This window comes from Castor canadensis, chromosome 1, assembly GCF_047511655.1.
Source record: "Castor canadensis chromosome 1, mCasCan1.hap1v2, whole genome shotgun sequence".
In the NCBI taxonomy this organism is placed as follows: domain Eukaryota; kingdom Metazoa; phylum Chordata; class Mammalia; order Rodentia; family Castoridae; genus Castor; species Castor canadensis.
The window spans coordinates 188,789,148-188,812,618 of NC_133386.1; the positions used below are offsets into that span (position 1 = coordinate 188,789,148).

General features: G+C 33.1%; 1 pseudogene; it reads right to left on the reverse strand.

The window, feature by feature from the left end:
• Nucleotides 1–16,552: 16,552 nt before the first annotated feature.
• LOC109677160 (olfactory receptor 1165-like) lies at nucleotides 16,553–17,425 on the reverse strand (annotated as a pseudogene).
• Between the last annotated feature and the right edge of the window lie 6,046 nt (nucleotides 17,426–23,471).

Consider the following 23,471-nt stretch of genomic DNA (forward strand, 5'->3'; position numbering starts at 1 on the left):
TGAATATACTCTAAAGACACTCATAGTGGATGAAAGAAAATACCAAAGTAGATAGGAATGACATAAACCTGAGAACTCAGGTACGACAATATCAGAAATTTTCTAAAGTTTTTCCATGACAATAATAATTAGCAATCAATTAATGTTGTTTCAAACACAATGACATGTTATGATATAAACATTTTCAGTAACTATGCTTTTTAACTTAGCATCAGTACACATAGAATGTTCCTTAGCCAATAAAATTCCAATAGATTTTATTTGAAAAAAGAGATTCACATAAAAAACTTCTAAAGGTAGGCTGTATAATTATAGTCATTCAGGAATTGGAGGCCTCAAGAATTGTGATTCAAGAACAGCCTGGAAAAAAATGTTAGTGAGATCCCATCTCCACAAACAAGCCAGAAATCTGTAATTCAAGCGAAGCAGGAGAAATAGGCAGTCCTAAGCCAGCCTATACAGAAAGCACAAGACACCATCTGAAATGTAACTGACTCAAAAACAGGCTGAGAATGTGCTTCAAGTGGGAGAGCATTTGTCTAGCAAGTCTGAGGCCCTGATTTCAAATTCTGTCACTTCTACACACACACAAAATGAAACAATGGAACACATAAAGTATTTTGAAATTTTAACAAGATATTATTATCAGCAATACTTATTGTGTTCTCTCATATTTCTCTTTTAACCAGTATACTTAGTAATGCATGCATATATAAAAGTACAGATGATGAAAACATAAAGAACAAGACAGGACATATCATTGTTTCAGAAGATATTACATTTTAGGTATAATAATAGTGTACAGGTATATATTTGAAAAACTTTCGATGTGATAGTCTACATATCTGATTTTAACCTATACAATGAATACATATGTTGAAACTTTGCACATTGTGCCATGAGTGTTCACAATTTTTGTATCAAATACAACTTAATATAAAACTTTTATTAAATGATACAAACGTACAAAAACATACATAGAACTTCAAAGATACTGGAATGGAATGTTTAAATATGATCTCTGGTTGATTGCTAGTTAAAATTAAGTTAGAGGCTGGAGATAAAGCCCTTAGGTAGAGTTCTTACCAGAGTAAGCAAGGACCTGTGTTCTATCTCCAGCATAAAAAAAAATTATGGTAAAGTCTGTTTACTATTATAAAACACTGTAAATATAGAAAATCTTGCTTCATATACATAAACTGTAACTTGTATTATGCTTGGATTTTGGTGCAAAGTGGTATTAATTTTTATTTGTTAGAAAAATTCTTAGAGTGGAAAAGTAGCACTTAAAAGGTTGGATTAAAGGACTGGTAGTGTGGCTGAAGTAATAGAGCATGTGGTTAATAGTTGAATCGAAACTGCAGCAAATGAATTTCTCTCTATTCTCTTCTTAAGTCTTTATCATTTGACATGACACAGAGAAAAGTGAGTTTCTATATTTAATATCAATCAGCCATTTTATTAATATAATCAATTATCCTAAAAGTATTAGCAGTCTTCAGTAAAGCAAGTTACAGTAATGGGTTGTCTGTTATCAGCAATAAAGTTATTTGGTATCACCAATGAAGCATTATTTTCTATAATTTGGGGTGGATTTTTTTACCTTAATTCTTCTCTTCTCCTTCTCCTCATGAGTGCTGATTTGTAACATCACTGTTCCACAAGTGGTACATAACTTCTTCATGTCTAGATTTGAGCCTTAGCCACCTGATTTTCTCTGACTCATAAAATGTTAGTAAGGGAGATTTGGACATTTCAAGTATGATTTTACTATTGGAAAATTTTATTGTGAATCTACTTGAATAAGACTAGTAGCTAAATTGTTCTAGGATGATCAGACACACACAGGCTTTTATATGAGATGTTAATTGATCAAGGTAGCCCAGTCTCAAACCTCAATAACTTTACTGTTAAGGCAGAGCTACCTCAGTCAAGCCACAGATACAATTATTTATTACTGTATATCACTGAGTTTATGATTATTTCTTTTATATCGACAAACTACTGGTGCCTTAATAAATCTTGGGTGTTAAATTAATATCAGTATCCATTTTGTTATCACATACTTTTATTATGAAACTGGGTAAAATATATTGAGCTCTAATTTTTTTTTCACAAATGAAAATTAGTGTAAATATTATTAAGTAAATTTTCAATAAATGACTGATAGACAACTGATAAAGCTAGTGTGGTAGCATCCATTCGTAAGACATGTAAAGCATTTATAACGAGTACATGGGGATAAATGATTTACAACTCGAACCATACTTTGACTACACCAGATTGTGGACACCATTAGGCAGATATGTTTCTTATTTATTTTGTTATCTTCATATTCCAATGCAAATACCCAGGTAGAAATAAATGTAAATATTTTTAGACATTTAGTGTTTGACAATGATGAAGAACTTCTAATATTCTGATTTCATATTTTCAGGTGAACTTCATCAAATAAAGTATAGTTCTTCTGATCACCTCAAAAATCTCATACTTCTCAAGATTTAAAATGAACTGAATGTTGAGATGGACACTAAAGCTATGATGTGTAATAAGATAGAGAACCTAATTTGCCATCTAAATGGCAAATTAGTTGAAGTGGTCTTACGTTTCACCTCTCAAATATTTGTAACTTTTAAAAGTTATTTTTCTAAGCATAGGTGTGATAAGATTATGGATTATTAAATTGGGGTTAACAGATTCATCTACTGATTTATTGATTGAAGAGGCTCAAAAATGAAGACTATTTCTGGAATTACATTTCATGTATAAAATTTGTTGTTTACCCCTTAACTTTCTCTTTCACATCTTTGACTCCAGATTGAGTATAAGGATCTCCATGTTATAAAGGAGAGAGGCTACCTTAACTACAAACTTATGAATTACTAGAGGAAAAAGCAGAGTGCAGAAGAAAGGATAATACCAAAGATAATAGTAAGCACATGGCTAGAGGAAGCTTGGTGGAGTTCCTCAATTGAAGTCATTTCCCATGGCACTGAGTAAAATGAGACCAGCAAGTAAGAAGGATCATCAACCTTCTTACTTCATTAAATATGGCAGAGACAAAAATTCCCTTCTGGGTAACGTGGGGTGAAAGTGAAAAACAGCAACAAAGCAACAAACTCACAGAATTATTTATGAATGTAGTATCACAATGGATAAAGTCAAGGCAAACTACATGAATGTGAGGGATATTAAGAGCATGATGCATCACATGGCAGGTCTATGTTTAGATTTTTAAGGAGCCTCCATATGTTTTTCCAGTGGTTGCACCAACTTGCATTCCCACTAGCAGTGTACGATGGTTCCTTTTTCCCCACATATTTGTCAACACATGGTGTTGTTGGTGTTTTTGATGATGGCGATTCTAACAAGGGTGAGGTGGAATCTTAGTGTGGTTTTGATTTGCATATCCTTTATGGCTAGAGATGGTAAGCAGTTTTTCAAGTGTTTTTTGGCCATTTGAATTTCTTCTTTTGAGAAAGTTCTGTTTAATTCAATTGCCCATTTTTTAATTGGTTCATTGATTTTAGGAGAGTTTAGTTTCTTAAGTTCCCTGTATATTCTGGTTATCAGTCCCTTGTCTGATGTATAGCTGGCAAATATTTTCTCCCACTCTGTGGGTGGTCTCTTCAGTTTAGAGACCATTTCTTTTCCTGGGAATATACTCAAAGGAATGCAACACAGGTCATTCCAGAGACACCTGCACACCCACGTTTATTGCAGCACTATTCACAATAGTCAAGTTATGGAAACAACCAAGATGTCCCACTATTGATGAATGGATCAAGAAAATGTGGTACTTATACACGATGGAATTTTACTCAGCCATGAAAAAAAATGAAATCTCATCATTTGCAGATAAATGGATGGAACTGGAGAACATCATTCTGAGCGAGGTCAGCCAGGCTCAGAAGACCAAAAATCATATGTTTTCCCTCATATGAGGACTTTAGATCTAGGGTAAATGCAGAAATGTGGTTGGACTTTGATCACATGACAAAGGGAGAGCACATACGGGAGATATAGGAATAGGTAGAAAACCCACAACATGAAAGCATTTGATGTCCCCACTCCAGAGAAGCTAATAGAGAAACCTTAAAGTGACGGAGGTTATCATGAGAAGGGGATCAGGAACCAGTGTAAAGATCAGTTAGAGATGAATTAACATGAGTCATAACACAAGGGTACATGAAAGCAATGCTAGGAATATTTCTGTATAGTTATCCTCAACTCAACTGGCAAAAACACTTGTCTTCCTTATGCTTGTGACTTTTCTTCAACAAAATTAGTGATAAAGGCAGAACAGGACCTGCCTGGAATTGAGGAGGAGAGGGGGGAGAGAATGGCAGAGGGGGGCAGGGGGAAGAAATGACCGAACAGTGTATGCACATGTGAATAAATCAATAATTTAAAAAAGATGCAGAAAAAAAAGAAGTTGTGTTCACAAAGTTGTTCTTAATGGAGAAATTTGAGTTTCTCAATGTCTTTAGGATCAGGAATTAAAAAAAATAATGTCCTCCCCCCAAAAAACCCCAAAAAACCAAGGAGTATTATGCAGATACTAGCAAAGAACAAATCTTCAGAGACTTTGCAACTGTTTAGCAGAGAGGGATACAAACTGTCACAAAATTGCCATAAGCCACTATTGCCAGCATGAATACACACATGCAGATATTTCCACAAATATTCATGCAGTACTGAGTGACACATCTTGGGAAGGATATAATTTTGTCTTTCATGCCAAATATTCTAACAGTTGGGAATAACTATTATACAGTAACAGAAATCAATGCAGATTTCTTGCAAGAATTTTCATAGCAGTGTTTACTTAACAGACAAAAACAAACAATATAAACAGGCAGTAGAATGAATAAGCAGATATATAAATTTGATGGAAAACTCCAGCAATAACACTCTTTAGTAGTTAAGCTTGATTACTTAACTATAGCTTTAACCAAAAATCCTGAAACAAAGAAAACAGACCTAATGAAATGCAAAATCTAAAATTTAGTGTCTGTGACTGTCAAATTGTCAAAATTAAATTTTGTATTTTCAGAATCTCACTATTTGTTGTAGTTTGGAAGACAGCAATGAAAGATATCACAGTCTTCAAAATGGAGCTCAGTCCTCATGGATTGTGCATAGTGATTGAAAAAGTGCTTACGTGCAATGTGTAAAGTTTTTGATAATGTTCTGTCTTTTTATTGTTAGAGAATGAAAATAGAGGACTATTTTCCTAAAATATTTGTCTGTATGGTTTTCATATAAAGATACACAAAGAGAAAGGGGAGCAAATGATGGAAAGTGAGAGAGAAAAAGACAGAGAGGCAGAGAGGAGAGAGGGAAGGAGAAAGTATAAGAGATTGAAAAAAGGAAATGTTTGGAATAGAAAGAAGATTAAAAAAAAAGGACAAGATATGTCCAGGTTTTAATCAACAGAATATAAACATCACTATAGGGTCATTGCATAGATAATTGTTAATTCATTCTCCTATTAAATTCTAGGGGAAATTTTTTTTGCTAAAGATGATTTTTGAAAAATATTGCAGAATGTTAATATCATAAATTGTTAATATTAAAAACCTCCTGTTCATTAAATATACCATTAAATGAATTAGAAAGCAAATCACATAGAAGGTGATATCTGTAATATATATTTGGACAAATAACTTCTATCCATAATTATCAGAATTTTTCAAATGAGTAAGAAGAAATGCAATCCAGTAGAAAATGGGAAAGTTCCTCATAATAGGACTTTACAAAACATAATAGCTAAATGTCATATAACTTGTGAAAAGCCCTCTGACTGCATTAGTTTGCAAAAATGCAAATTAGGGCCAACATGTGAATAAATGCTCCCTAGAATGTCGAAAAAAAAGACAGAAAACCTTAATATTTTACAAGGTTTGGTACAACTACAACTAGTGCCATCAGTTTGGAAAACTGGAAGTGGGAGGAGGAGAATAAGAAACAGTAAATAGGGGGTTAATTTGATGAAAATAACTATATGGATATATGGAAATATTACACTGAAAGCTACTGTATAATTAATATATGCTAATGAAAAGTGAGAAAAAAGGAAAAAAAGAAATTTAGCAAAATGTCTTAAAGTAATTATATGTAGGATCTATAAACCAGCAATTTCACCAAAGGTATATCCACAACAGAAATGGGTACATTGATTTACCAAACAACATTTACACTTATGTCCATAACAGTATTTTAAATTTTATTATTAATTAATACATAAAAATAAAATTGTACATATTTAGAACCATGTAATGTATACACTCACATGTTATTTAAAGCATAGTGTAATTAATAATCACGTATACATATATTTTATTAATAATCCTATGAAAACCTTTATACTAGAACTTCATGAAAAATAAGAAAACTATCAATGCAAACATAAAGCATAATTATAAAACATGACTAGGAAAGTGTGAAGAGTGTGTGTGAGTGTGTGTGTGTGTGTGAGACTAAAATGAGTGAAAAACCAATTTCATGTGGATTAATTTTCTGATGCCCTCCTTTACGACATAGCAACTGGGTAGAGCAGGGAACATAGGCCATCACTGCTAGCATAAATCACACATGCACAGCCAAAGAAAAATTGTGTTATGCATCCTTTGACAGTGATAGTTTTGTCTTCCACAAGCATGATTTCTAACAGTTTGGAAGCACTTACAGTGGTATAACAAAAATCAATGAAGGATAAGTGGCTGAGGAAAAAGTACATGGGAGTGTGGAGTTTGGGATTAAACCCGATAATCAAAATCATACCTAAGTGTTCCAACACAGAAACTGTGTAAATGATCAAGAACACAATGAACAGAGGCACCTGGAGGTTCGTGTATTCTGAGAAGCCCAAAAGGATAAATTGACTCCAGTACTCTGATTTCCCTCATCCTGTATTTGTCTCCTGTTGGAGGAAATCAGAGAGTTCATCCTGAGCTAAAATTGAATACAACAACGAGAGTGGGTATGAGGGAATGGAAGAAGGTTCCCAATGATGAACCATTCAGATCTGCAGTAACAGCTCTGTATTCCTGATTTCAGTTTTGTTTTATCTTATCATTTGAATCTTTGTCCACTTGCTAACTATTTGAACATTGGAATATTCCTTGGTGACTCATTTTCCTCATTATAAAACAGGAACATAATAGTTTCTCATCAAATTCGTCTGCAAATTATAAACATACAGGTGCATAGTAAATATTAACTGCATGCACAAATCCAGAGGGTTAGGAAGGAGGATCATCACTTCAAGATCACAAAAGGCTTTATAGTGAGACTGCCATTAAAAGATAAATAAACAAAATAAATTAGTAATTTCAAATTTTGCCTCTTATTAAAATCAGTTTATTATTAATTAACACATAAGTTCAACTAAATTCAATTACAAGGGAAGGAAGAATGAAAAAATAAAAGCAAAATGGGGAAAACCTCTTAGTACTTAGAAATAAAATGTATTACACAAATAATGTCTCAACAAAGCCTGCTAGTATGGATATTAATAGTGGATTTTCAACTGGGCGCTGGTGGCTCACACCTGTAATCTTAACTACTCAGGAGGCAGATATCAGGAAGATCGTGGTTAAAAGCTAGAACACACAAATACTTTGCAAGACCCTATCTAGAAAAACCTTTCACAAAAATAGGTCTGGTGGAATGGTCCAAGGTGAAGGCCCTGAGTTCAAGTCTCAGTACTGCAAAACAAATAAAATAAAATGATAAAAAGTAGGAGATTTTCAATAAGAAAATTTCTTATTTTTAAGTGTGTCCAAAGACAATAGCAATAGTGCATTTCTCTAGGAAAGGTGGTACTGTGCAGTCATATCCAATCTGTGTGAATATTTTTATGTCAGCTATTGTAGGAATAGAAGTCTCCATTTGGAAAGCTCAAATTTGAATTCTTTTTGCCCAATAAAATTCACATTTAATTTTCTCAAAATTTTCCTTACCATATTACAATCTGTAAAATCTATAGAATCACTTCTAATTACCTCTAAATGATGAATATCAGGATTTTCTTGAATTTTTAAAGTATTATCCTACTTGGTGTAGTTTGCTTTTGGCATTGATATCTATGCACCTATTTTCCTGTCTGCCTGCCTTGTCTACTCACACATGGATACTTAAGAAGGAATTGATAGCACATTTATCAGTAATTATGAACCATAAAATGTGCCATAGTAAGAAAACATAGAAATAAATTTATATTCACAAAAAAGCATCCATTCCTTTCACTATGGGAAAAAATGCATTAGCAATAGTGTCAGCAATGAGTGTAAGTCACAAATATATGTATATATATATGATTCTATAATATTTAATATTTTGATATTTTAAAGTTTTGAATACTAAAACAGGTTTTAGCATTACCTAAAATATGCAGCATTCTATGGACTTGTTACACTAAAGCAATTATAAAAGAAATTGACATTCCAAGCTATTTACCAACACCAATTGGTTCTGCATACAGCATACCATGACAAGGGCATATAGTGATTGGTTGGGATAGTTTCAACATTTGTTATTATCCACTATGGATGAACAAAGGGCTTCCCTTAGATGGAGGAACTTCTACAGTCTTACTTGGGGAATCTATAGATTATGAAGACTGACATATAAAGCACTATTACTTCCCAGACAAATCTTAGATCAACATATTAGGCAAATTTGAATTTCATAAAAATAAAAGAAATGCTAGAATTTCAATAACACATGATTATTTTCATCATTACTACTGCCATTATTGTGATGATGTCATTAGTGTATGAAGTGTATCTCAAATTTGACGGTATTTTAAAGCACTTGCGACATTTTGTGAAACATAAAAATAAAATTGCAGGAGACAAAACAAAGCAAAAATAAAATCATATTTAAATAAGTAAAAAATAAAATTAAGCTATATTTCAAAGAAGTGGTAACACATAGATAGCTGACTTCCTAATAGAAAAACATAACAGATTAATTATGATAATATATATTTTCAGTGAGCTGAAATGATACAACTGTAAGTTTTCAATCTACATCTAGGAACAAACTTTGCCGATTCGTTAATATTTTGCATGTACATCCAAATCTATACTTAAATGTTTATTTGTTTGTCACTTGTATGTGGAAAAACGAGAAAGAAAACATGAGTTTTCATTCAATATTTTGAAACCAAAATATATAAATTTGATTTATATATTCCTTACCTCTTCCTTACCCCCAAAATAAAATTATAGTAACAGCAAATATGAAGGAAATAAATAACAAAGTCACAAAAATCAGTAGATTGGAAATGAAAAATTCACCTGATCTGAATTCACCATAATTTCAGAAACTTGTAAAGGGAATGAAGGATTATAGAAGAATAAAAAAATTCATAGTCCTCTCATGATGTCTTGAAACACAGAATTAATCCTATTAAGGATATGTGGAAATGGAACTTAAACCAGCAAAATATAATAAATAGTTGTGAAGCTGCTTGAGATAGATGACCCAACTGAGTGAAATCATTTACCAGCTCCTCACATCTCTGACTTTTCAGACCACGTTTCTGGAAGAAGGTGCTTCTTCACTTGTGAATTATAAACTCAGCCACAATACCTGGTGTGTGATGTGTTAACTAAAGAGAAAATGTTGAATTCTTAGGCCAGACTTTTAGAAATCATGCACATGTAGCCTACTGTTTTGTGACATTTTCTAAAGATTGCTAGTCAACTAGTATCAAGATGGTGAAATACATTTTGTGCTACCTATATTAACAGAAATATACTATGAACCAAAACTTTTCTAGGGCTGGAGGTGTGGCTTAAGCAATAAAACACCTGCTTTGCAAGTGTTAAGCCCTGAGTCCCACCAAAAAAAGAACAACAACAAAAAAAAAACCATCAAAAACAAAACCAAACTGTGTATATATCACTTCCCCATGGTCCCAGGCAGGGCCACATTCATTGATCTGTAATTTATTGAAAAAAATTATACTTTCAATTGACTGTGGAATGGGTTTGAAGAGGATTTTTATTATTCCACAGTTCACAATAATGCTGATAAACATATACATAGGCACTTCCTTCTTGACTAAGTTGGCATTTCATAGCAATTGGGAGAGAATGGTCTTTGTTTTTGTTTTTCCCTTTAGTGAAAAGCATGAGATAGTGAAATATTCATGAGGGTAAAAATCTAGAGGGCACTGAATGTTGGTGTTCTGCACAAATCTAAATCTGTGGGATTTGCTAAGCTTGGTTCAACTTCCCATCAGGTCTCATCCTAGGACCCAGGCTGAAGAAATGATCACTCTTTGTGGTATGTTTTTCCAAATGTGGAAGGAATAGCCTGAACAAAGAAAGAATCAAGCCATGCAGAGGCATTTACGGTTTCTTCTGAGAGAAGACATACAGCACAGTCACTGACTGTACATTGTTCAAAGCTGTTCACATGGGAACTATTCTCTTTCTACCTTTAGAGAATCACGAAAGAGACAAACAACTAATTCCCCTCAATAGACCCTCTACAATACACCCAACACTGACACTTTCTAGTAAGGTGAACTTTAAAGAACTTATCAAGTAATACACAAAAAACATCTTCACTCTAATAGAGAACAATCTCTCCCAGACCTCAAAGTTAGATAAACATGTCACTAAACTGTCATAAAACCACTAGAAAAGTAATACAACTGATTAAGTTAAAAATGAAACTTGACCTTTGAAAAAAACACTGAGCAAATGAAAAGTAAGGCAAAATATGAAAATATGTTCAAGGTAAATAATTGATAAAGGATAATCATGATAATTGTAGTTTCAAATAAATTAGAATAAATAACAACTAATTCAAATGGTTGATAAAATGACAGACAAAAGTAGTTTAAAACAGAAAAAACCTATAAGCATATTAAAATGTGCCTTATCTCAACAATCAGAAATATTTAATTAAGCTAGAATGAAACATTCTATAATAATTAAGTGGATAAAAACCTTAAGATCTGATTATAGTGAGTTCTGATGAAGATGTGAACCATAATTTTTGAACCTTCAAACATTGATATTAGGAGTGTGAATTGATATGTGAGCTTTGAAAAATTGAGAACTAAAATGTATGAATAATACTTAATCTTTTGTTATTATTTTGCACTGCTGGGGATTAAGCCAAGGACCTTGCTCATGCAGGACAAGGACTCTACTTCTCAGCTACATACCAATCTGTAAAGAGATGCATACAATAAACACCACCAATTTTATTTACATGAAGGTTTCAATGAGAGAAAATATTAATTCTGTAATGTGAGAGACATAGTTAGTAGTGAAACAATAGATAACAGTACATGAATATGATAAGGTGCACAGTTTGGCTATTGCTGAGAGTAGGAGAGTGGGCTACTGATTGGTTTTTGGGATGCTGGTAATACAGTTGTTCTATTTGGGAGTTAAGTGGGAGTTTGCTTAAAATATTTTATGATACTGATGTACTACCTACTGCACTATGGAGGCAGGAGAATATTTTAAATTTTAAATTTTAAATTATGATAAAGAGTAAGGCAAACTCCACATTATGCAAGTGGATTCTTTTTCAACATACATATAATAGAAAACTATTACAGAATCTAAGCTGTGAAAAAGAAGTAAGAAGACTTTCTTTACATTTCCAAAAACCATAATGGATGCTCTAAAATTAAAAATAAAGGAAAGTAGATTAAATGTAAGGATGATTATGGCTCTGAAAAGATGGTCCATGATGAAATAGATTTATTTTCGAGATGTGAAAGATATGACTTACTGACAGAGGTTGATGAGAGGCTTGGGAGTAATAACATTTTCTCTGTTACTACCAATCAAGCAGAAGTGGAAGTCATTTACTGAAATGGAACAGACTGGGGGATGTGAGAATGCACTATCAAAAGAACAATTTAAAAATATAGGTTTGCATCACTCAACGACAGATGTAAATATTGGTAGAAGTAAACAGAACATTTTCCTGATATCAGCATTTTTCAATAGCTTTTATTGAAGCTACAGTATATTACACTGATATTCAAAAATGAATAATTTGTATAGATAGTTGCTATTATTTTCAACATGTGCCTTTTAAATTCAGACAATAATTTCATAGTTCAAGCCCAAGGTCATAGTGTAAGTTTTATATAAATACATAAATATATATTTATATTAAGGTAAATCTAAAACTTGTATTTCACAGATTTTTGGGGGTCAAAACTATAAGTTATGAGGACTTGAGGATGGATTTAGACAAGCAGTAATCTTCTGTGACTGTGGGATTTTTGTTAAGAATAACTTCTTCATTCTGACTCCCATCATGCTCATTGGCAAGATTATGAAACACATTTCTTTTTTTATTGCTGTGTTCAGTGGGAGTACATTGTGCCCTTTACAGAGGTTCTAATGATATATCAAATATGTCATACTTGAATTTACATCCTCCACCGCTCTCCTTTATCGCCCCATTAGTGGAATAGCTTCAACAGGTGTAATTTTTTCCATTGACATACATGTGTACATAGCATTTGCACTATATTCACACTCCCATGACATTTTCCCTCCTTATCCTTGTACCAACCTCTCCACACAGGATCTGTTCCACCCTCCTGTTATTTAAATGAAGTTGTTTGTTTAAGATGGCTATACACGATGTTTCCTTGTGACAGCCATCACCATTTTCCATGGGATCATTCTAGTGCTCTACTATGTGCCAACTCCAAAAGCTCAAGGCCACCAGGTGGAGCAGGGGGTTACAAACAGTCATGAACCTGTCATAGGCCATCACTGCTAACATAAACATTTCAGTAATCACAAATTTACAAATAAAGAAAAACTGTGTCATGCATCCTTTTTTATTCATTTATTCGTATGTGCATACATTGTTTTGGCCAGCTTGGGCCATAGAAAGTTCTACATCAGCCTGAAACACTTAGCAAAATCCTATCTCAAATCCAAGTGGGCACAAGAATAATAGTGCAATGAGTTCTATCTATTTCAAAATTAATGATTTTCTATATTACTCTGTTACAATTCAAAACATGAATGATACACATATATGTATATACAGATAGATGATTTGGATGATAGATGGATAGTAGACAGATAGATGGATAGTAGACAGACAGACAGATAGTAGATAGATAGATAGATGATAGATATTTTTGTATGTACCAGAGTTTGAACTCAGGACTTGTACTTGCTAGGCAAGTGCTCTGAGCCACATGTCCATCCCTTTTTAATTTAGGTATTTTTCAGGTTGGGTTTTGTGCTTTTCCCACAACTGGCCTCAGACCACAAGTGCTTCTCTTACCTATTCCTTCCTCCTAGCTGGTATCACAAGCCTGAATACTTGTTTATTTGTTGATTTTTGTGGTACTGGGGTTTGAACTCAGGGCCTCTGTCTATCTAGGCAAGTGCTGTACTACTTGAGCCACACACTTAGCTTTTTTTGCTTTACTAATTTTGAATTCAAGACCCTTCACTTGCTCGGTAAGCACTCTACCACTTAAGCCATATTCTAGCCCTCTTCATGCTATGTTATTTTCAGATGGGATCTTGCATTTTTGCCTGTGTGAACCTCAGGCCATGATCCTCTTACTTATGACTCCTGAGTAGCTGGATGATAGAAGTGAGCTACCACCAGGAAGCTTATTTGTTGAGATGGATTTCACTAACTTTTTGCTTGGACTGACTTCAAACCTGAATCTTCCTGATGTCTACCTTCAAAGCAGCTTGGATTAGAGGCATGAGCCACCAGACCTAGCCTTCCCACATTTCCTTACTTCATCAATCATTGTACTAGAACATTTAACAACACAGTTCTGAGTACATGCATATATACAGGTTTAAATAACAGTATGAGAGAGAGAAAAAGAGAGAGAACAGTAGATGTAATTTGTACATAAGATATATTTTAAAGAAAAATATATCATGATGTAGAAATTAATTGGAAAACAAAAAAAGATTAATTTTCCAATACACTTAAATTAAAATAAATATACAAAATAATTATATACTTATATGATGATAGCAAACCAAAATAAAATATTTTTAAATGAACTACTTATAATAATGTCAAAAACAAATATCTAGAAGTAGGACACTTGATCTAAAGATAATTTACAGAAATGCATAAATGTAGAGTAAGTGAAGTTGTACTATTTTCATAGTTTGTAAAAAATAAATATTACAAGCATGCTTGTTCTTCCAAAATTGTGTTATTTTGAAAAATTCCTACAAAATATCAATCTTTTACCAAGGTTATTATTGTCATCATCATCCTCACCATGATTTTAATCATTGTCATATCAGTTGAGCTGTGTGGTAACAGTTTAGGAATTTTTCTTCTATTCCTGATTCTAAGAGTTCCTGTTCTGTTTATTTCATTTTACTATGAATAAACATGAGAAGGTTAACTTAGTGTGTAAGTTGACATTTATTTTTATTTTATTTTATTTTATTACTTTGTTTTCTTTTCAGAGATCATGTATGTCAGTGGCCTGAATAAAACAGATTGCCTTCACTAGAGAAAGTGGCCCTAATTCATCAGTTCAATGCCTGAGTTGAACAACAAAGCTAATCCTTCTACAAGTGATAAAGAACCCATCTTGTTTGCTGTCTTTAGGTGTAGGACATTTTATTTTTTGCTTTCAGATTTAAACTTACACATTTACTCTCCTTTGTTCTCAAGCCTTCTGATGTTTGGTGTAGAGCTACACTATTGCCTCTCCTGGCAACCAGGCCTTCATAGTAGGACAGAAACTTCAGCACCAGTTCTTCTGAGGGCCAGCTTGCTGCCTGGTCCTGAGGACTTCCAGACTTGTCAAATTTCATACAACATGATCCAATTACTTAACTCTCTTAATTTCAATGCATTTTGAAAGCTAAAAATTATATATATGTTTTGGTTCTCTGCAGAACCTTGACTAATAAAAGACAAAAAATTTATCAGATATTTTTATTGTATATGTCAAAGTCAATCTATGATTTTTACTTATTTCTTAATGTGCTGGATTCTTGATTGAATTTAAACATATATCAAACGTAAATTACTAGAATAAATATATGCCAGATTTTATATATTGCTGAAGCTTGAAAAGATTAAATATAAATGTACTTCTACATTGAAGCAGAAATGTTGCTAATAAATTTAAATGTTATAATAAATTCTGCGAAACACTGTAGACATATAGGTTTAAATTTATTCTGAATGATTATTGTATTTACAAAGTATTACATAGGAGGATGAGTGAAGAGGATTGAAAATTCAAGGCCAGCCCATGCAACACAGGGAGATCCAGTCTCAAAAAAAAATCATCAAATGGCAATAGAGTTTTCTTCTATTTTTTTAAATCACTGATGTTTTCTCTACTGTAGTTGATTAAAATTTATCTAAGGGGAAGAGACTGTTTTTCTCCTAAGTAAAATTTAAATGCTGAGGTTTCATGTAACATTGATGCTTCATTATTCAGAAGAAAAGGAATTCTGAGCTCTCTCTTTCAGTAAACTTTACCTGCTATATATTTTAGTTTGCTGAGCATTTTTATCATAAATAATTGCTTAATTTCAGTAACTCTTTCTCTATATATGTTAGGTAGTTTTTATGGGTGTTTTTTGTTGCTTAATTTTGTTAATTACAAAATTATGTGTTGAATTACATTAATGGATTTGAAATATTGTTACATTAAATAAATAGGTTAGTTTACATAGTTCAGAAGCAAAGTTTTCTAATAATGGGAGTTGAAATTTTTTCTCTTTTGGAAAAAAATTAGCTCACAATTTAGGAGAAATCAGAACAGAGTTTGCTGTCTGCAGTTGAATCTGAACCACGTTAGTGTAACTTATCAAGGTTTTGTCTTTCCTGTGAAATATAACCATGATTAGCAAGTGACTCACAAAGATAGCCATGTAATTCAGTCAATCAAATGGCCACAAACTGATAGAAAACTTTTGTAAAACTAGGAAAATTATGTATTTCCACATTTACCAAAAGTTATGATTAATTTAGATATATTGAAACAAAGAGTGAAAGGCTTTGTTTTTTTAGCATGTGTGTATTGCTATGTAACTTTTTAGTTACACAAGAGTCAGAAATAATTTTTTACCATTTACTTTGGACTCAGTTACTTGTTTCCATTGGCTAATAGAATGTTACAAAATCATGACACAGATAAGCAGGCTTGAACTAGCTTTATTGAACTGCAACATGTTACATTGATATTGAAAAGTGAGTGATGCATATAGATAGTAGCTTGTATTTTCAACATCTTGCTTAAATGCAGACAATATTTTCATAGTACATTAGTATACAGTAAAGGAAATTCCCATTTTATATGAAATACAGTATGAGGTGAAACTGAAAGTTGTGTTTTATATACCTTGCTTGATTCTTAAGTACAAATCATGAGGGCTTAAGCATGGATTCATATAGGCAGTTATCATCTGTGATTATTTCACTTTTATTAAGAACAACTTATATTCACTTAGGACTCAAGTGCCCATTCATAATGCATATGAAATAAGTAGTTGTACTTAAGATTTGAGTAAACATGTGCCTATTTTCACAGCATGAAGTGAGGATGCAGTTTGGAATTGATGAGCCTCCTATCTCCTTCACATCTTTGTTCCTAAGGCTATAGATGAGGGGATTCAGCATGGGGAACATGACAGTATAAACTGTGGTAGTGGCTTTACAAAGAGACATGAACTTTTGGAGTGGGGAACACAGTAGAGAAGGAGAATGACTCCATGGAAAATGGTTATGGCAGTCAGATGGGAGATACAGGTAGAGAAGGCTTTTTAGAGCTTACCCTTAGAGGGCATCCTGATGATAGTCACAACTATGACAACATAGGAGGCAAGGATAATCAGGAGGCTACAAGACTCACTGAATATAGAAATAATTAAGCATATCATTTGACTGAATAAGGAATCAGAGCAAGATACAGAGAGGACTGCAGAACACTCACACCCAAAGTGATTTATTATGCCAGCTTCACAGTAGGGCAGTTGCCAAAGAGAATATGTGAGTGTCACAGAGCAGAGTCCACCATATATTTAAGTTCCTGCTACCAGGAGAGCATGGAGCTTATGAGATATAGCCACTGTGTAGAGCAGGGGGTTACAAACAGCCATGAACCTGTTGTAGGCCCTCACTGCTAGCATAAATATTTCTGTAATCACAATGTACATCCAAAGAAATATTGTATCATACATTCTTCAAAGGGGATAATTCTGTTTTCCACAACCAAGATCTCTAAGAGTCTTGGTGTAAGCACATTGGAGTAACACATATTCAAAAATGCAAGATGGGTGAGAAAAAAGTACATAGGTGTTTGAAGTTTGAGATTGATCCATATGACCACAATTATTCCCAAATTCCCCACTACAGTGACTGTGTAGATGGTTAAAATAGTGTGAGCATTCAGAGAAACCGATCAAGATGAATATGGACACAGGGCTCTGGTTTGCCTTATCATGTACTATTACCCTTCATTTAACACACCACAAGGAAGGAAGGAAGGAAAACTGAGCAGCAGAAGTGAAGAGGATGAAGTGCTAGAAACTCAGCTGAATCTTGATATAAAAGCAAAGAGAAATAGGCCAAACTGTGGTCTTCTTTCTTTTCTTTCTTTCTTTGCAGTACTGGGGCTTGAACTCAGGGCCTACACCTTGAGCCACTCCACCAGCCCCTGTATATGAGGATTTTTTTGAGATAGGATTTTGTAAACTATTTGCCCAGGCTGGCTTCTAACCATGATTCTCCTAATCTCTGCCTCCTGAGTAGCTGAGTAGCTGGGATTACAGACGTGAGCCACCAGCATCCAGCTTCACTTTTGATTCTTACTTGACCACTCAATGATGATTGATTATGGATGAATTATCTTTGTTCTTTAGAACTGTGGCTTTCTTATCTGGAATAAAATCATTGCACTTCTCAATATCATTATTTCATGTAAACTGTTTAAAAATTCATTTGAAGCTTATGATGTTTATGACATGTTATATGAAAACAGAGGTATGCATAAAAACACTGAGGAGACCAGTGCTTACATGATCATATCGGGGAGTCTTTGGGAAGAATCGACACTTGCATATGCAAGTAAAAACAAATATTAGAATTTTAAGGGGGGATCTCTGTTTTGTAATAGTTCTTTGTAATGAACTCTTACATCTTCTAGGTATACTCTAATATCCAGGAATCATAAAATATCTTCTATATTTAAATATGTATCTTAAGAAGTCCTTTATCAGTATTTAGTTATAATTTCTGGTTTGTAATAGATTTCTCTTTCTGTGGGTCAAAGAAAAATAAAAAGTTTAATTTACGCTTTCAAAATATAGACACTTGATTCTTTCAGGATAAACATCTTTAAATTTTTGGTTTGTCTCTTTTTTTCTCACTTGCTCTTTCACACTGGTTAAGAATATCTCAGTGTTTACTTAATACTTGGTATAATATTAACCATTCCAAGCAGGTGTCATTAAGCATTAAATCCAGACCTACTGATGTAGAAAAACCTATCAAGACAAAGAAAAAATGAATTCAGGAAACTGCTTTTACTTTCCATGAGAATTTGTGGTTAATTACTTGAAACAAATTAGAAAAATTCATTATCATGCCAAAATTAATTATTGGTGAATAATTGAATGAATTATTGGTCATTCTCAAACCCCAATTTTACGCATTTAAAATTTTTAGGCAAAGTTGGATACTAGGCTTTTATTATTAAATTTTATGTCCAGTATAATTCTTCTCTTATTTCCCGTTACTGCCTCTATAACCTGTCATACTAGTTGGTAAGATCCCTGACACACTGCTTGCTTTAATTTAGGACTCCCTGTATGACTAGATTCTTTCACTGTAATTTTAATTTCCCTTAAACTTTCTAATCATCGGTGCTCATCCCATTTCTCCTCATCCCATTATGATTTGGAGTCATTTGTTAAATTTTTCTTAAACATGATTTCATCTCAACTATAGAAGTGCAAGTTCCCCATATTACATTCAGTATTTAAAAGAGAAAAGATCATGAGCTGGGTATGGTGATACCTACCTGTAATCCAGGCACTCAGAACATTGAGGCTGAAGTCTCATGAATTCAGGCCTATCCTAAGTTACACAGCAAGACACTGTCTAAAAAAATTAGAAATTGATTCCACACAAACCACAGTGATGGCCGAAATAATGGTTCGTTGGGTCTAATTAGTACCTAAGAACCAAGGAAGATTACTTCATTGAGTAGAGCAATTGCACTAATGTTTATAGCAATTGAAAAGGACTAAAAAGGCTTACAAATCTATATTCTGACTCCATTGGGTTTTAAAATTAGGATTCATTTTTTATTCAAACGTCCAGTGATGTCTTATGACAGTAGCAATGTGCTATGTAATCTTCCTTTTCCCATTACTGTCTGGGCTTTCTGCTGATCCTTCTATAACTTCAGGTTGGGATCATTGTAAGACAGTAAAGATTAATGAAAAACAAACAACACCACCAGATGTTGCTTCCTGTACTTTCTTACTGATACCAGCAGTTATTCACATAGAAGCACTCTTGCTAGTTTGTGAAACTACAATCCAACAATTCCATAGACTTGAAGACAATAATTTGTTTTTGACAGCACTTCATTATGAAGTGCATGAAATTGGAAGTCTTCTTTATTAATTTCTACAATATCCCCCAAGAAGTACACAAAAATGTTATTTATCAATTTGCATAAGTATTTTATAATTTTATCCTGTGAAAAAACTGGTTCACTGAAATGCCCACATTACTCCTACACTGTTTATATTACATCCTGTTTCAATAGCAGGTTTTCAATATAGCTCTTCTAAGAAAGCTTTCCTAGATATCCAAATATCAGTATTTTTCTCCTGCTCTACTTTCTTTGCACCTATATACTCAAAATATATCTAAAATTCAAAGCATATTTTGATATTTTATGTGTATCTGTGTGCATTGTAGTCTATATTCCTAAATATAATGCATTTCATGAGGACAAAGTTTATACATAACATTTCACTTAAAATAAACATATTTTCAAGCTCTAAACATGATCCCATGAACAATGAACACAGAACTTATCACATTAATATGCATCATTAGTGAAAATAAGTATCCTTCTGCTGACTGATATTTCTGTGTCCCAATTTTTCTGGATTTCAATATATCTCATACAAGATTGAAAATATTCCCTATGTTGAAGCAACTCACCAAAAGCCTGACTTTCCTGAGGTGCATTTTAATTATTTCATTGCCATAATTAATAAACTGAATGCACAATCTCTCTCAAACTTAAAGTGTTCTTATAAAATTTCTCAAATAAAAGCTGTGAATGATTCTTATAAAATTAAATAATAATGGGAACTAAGGACTTTTCCCCACCTGTCTAAAGATTTTGGAAGTAGTCGTGAGATGTCTTTACTAAGAGACAGACCTGGAACCTATCTTCCATGATCATGTTGTTTGTTTCATCTCTAACTGCTTGACGTTGGGGATATGGACCCTGGAGAATCTTGATAGTTTGTTGTCACAAAGTAGGAAGAAAAAAATTTGATAGAGCTCCCTTTTATGTTACTTAAGTGTAATTTATTCTAAATAATATGTTCATTTTTATGGCTAAGAAAGACACTGTACTTCTGAGTACCACGAAAACAACAACAACATAAATCTGTGACCCCATCTATTCTAATATCACCAACATTAGTGCATTTTAATGCATTTTTAGTGATTTTGCTTTGCATACATATATACACATATATTTAGCAAGTACATACTTTGCATAGTAATATATCTTTTCATATTCAACTTTATGGCATACAAAACATGTCGTAAATATTATTTTAACAAAAGGATTCAGAGGATTGGGGTACAATAGGCACCAGAATTTTGCAATAGATACTGATATGTTCTCTGGATCATCCATATAAGTCATACCACTATTTTAAATCCACTAGTGATTCTTGCATGTACTCCTGAAGTTCCAAGTCAGAGGAAAAGCACAGAGGTATCAAAGTACAACCCATTAAAATACCACCATGAAGGTTATCGAACAAGAAATCTTGATATATGAACACGTGACAACAAAAGGAATCCATATTATTCCAATGGATTGGTAATTCTTATTCAGCTGGAGGTGGAAAAGCTAGGAAGGTTGGCAGACAAAAGTTAAGCAGCTTTTTGAATTAATATTTACCAGCAGGGACATTTTTAAGTAGGGTATGTGTAGCACAAAATAAACGTTTGCGTGGAAGCTTCCACTGGCTCATCTACATCAACACATCTGGTCTGCTATGTCACGTGAAGTCATGGGAGAGACTAACTGAAAATTCTTTTAAAATGTAAGCCAAATATCACTTTAAACAGTTTGCAAAGAAGCAAACCTTCCCCTTCCCCTCCCCCCAGTTTTCTTTCTATTTTATATATGTCTTCTTGTGGCATATGTACCAAAATTAAAAGTATGAATTTAGCTGAAAACGGTGTTGGCACAAGAGCAATTGAACAGTGAGCTCCATTTTCAAGTGACTAATCCTCAATATTACTATGTTGCAATTTAACAGCCAGTGATTCATAAATTTTATTTTCCAAACTAACATGAAAATTTTGGTTGGGGGATTTGTGCATATGGTGACAACTTCTTTTCAGTTTCCAATATATGATTCCATAACAACTTTAAGAAATTATTTTCATAAACAGTGAACCTCTGTAGATTCACAAATGCAAACTGTGGCTGCATTGGCAGAAGGGTAAAATATTAGCATATATAAATAAATGAAAAGAAGTGGAGATCTTAATTATGGATCGCAAGTGATCTCCTTGAGTTATAATGCAGAAGTATTCCAATGAAATTCTACAAAATCAAAGGTAAAAGAAATGCACAAAACACTGTCACTGCAGGGCAAGAGTGGTTACTCAGGAGGCAGGGATCAGGAGGATCAGGGTTTGAAGCCAGCCCTAGACAAATAGTCCGTGAGACCCCAATCTTGAAAAAACCCTCATAAAAAAAGGACTGGTGGAGTGACTCAAGTATAAGAGTGCCTAACAGCTATAAGGCCCTGTTGTGACAAAAAAAATAAGAAAGAAAGAAAATATTGTCACATATGTATCCAATAAAAAATGGATTTGGTAATATGCCTGTCACTTGTACTACCACAGGAAGAGTAATAAGGAACAACAACAAAACAAAAACAAAATAATGAACGACAGTAAGTGTCAGATAATATATTTTAAAGAAGATATGTTGTGATCTAAGAGGCCTAGATAAATATTAAAAGAAAATGTTCAAATATAATTGTTCTTTAAGGGTGAAAATATCTTATCTATGAGAGGAAAAAAGTTGCCTGTATCTGAAAGGTCAGTGATAAGAAATAAATACCAAAGTATACTACAAAGGCAAATCCAGGTGCACTCAGACGCAGGAAATAAATGAGCAATGTTTTCTTAAACTTTTGAATGAATTTTCTATGACTGTAAAATTACCAATCAATTGGCAGTATTTGAAACACTTCAAACACTAATGGATTACAAGAAATCTTTATTTTCATAATTTATCAATCACTGTACTAGACATTTAAACAATAGAGTTCTAAATACAGGGATAAATGATAGGTTAAGAGAAAGAGGAGAGACAGAGCGAGAGAAAGAGACAGAGAGTCAAAAAGAGAATAGTACATCTATTTTTTATATAAGGTGTAATATTTTAAAAGAAAAGTAGATAATAACATAAAGATAAATTGGATAAGAGAAAAATAGATGATAGATGAGTTTTATAGTGTTCTTAAATTAAAAATAAATAAAAATTAGTCATACATCTATATATTAATATCAAATCAAAATGAAATATTTGAGAATTTACTGTTTATAATGTTACCAAAATTACCAAATATTTAGATGTAGCCAGTATATTTAAAGATAACTGAATGTAGAACATAAAAAGTTGTACTACTTTCATAGTTTGTACAAAATAAGTATTGCATACATGTCTGTTCTTTCAAAATAAATCTTACTGGATTCATCATTTACAGTTAAAAGACCTAATAGTTAGTATGGTTATGATTATCATCATCATCTCACCATGATTTTGTAACTGTAATATCTTTTTTTTTTTTTCTTTATTTTTTTTTTCTTTATTTTTTTTTCATTTTTCTTTTATTATTCATATGTGCATACAAGGCTTGGTTTATTTCTCCCCCCTGACCCCACCCCCTCCCTTACCACCCACTCCACCCCCTCCCGCTCCCCCCCTCAATACCCAGCAGAAACTATTTTGCCCTTATCTCTAATTTTGTTGTAGAGAGAGTATAAGCAATAATAGGAAGGAACAAGGGGTTTTGCTGGTTGAGATAAGGATAGCTATACAGGGCATTGACTCACATTGATTTCCTGTGCGTGGGTGTTATCTTCTAGGTTAATTCTTTTTAATCTAACCTTTTCTCTAGTTCCTGGTCTCCTTTTCCTATTGGCCTCAGTTGCTTTAA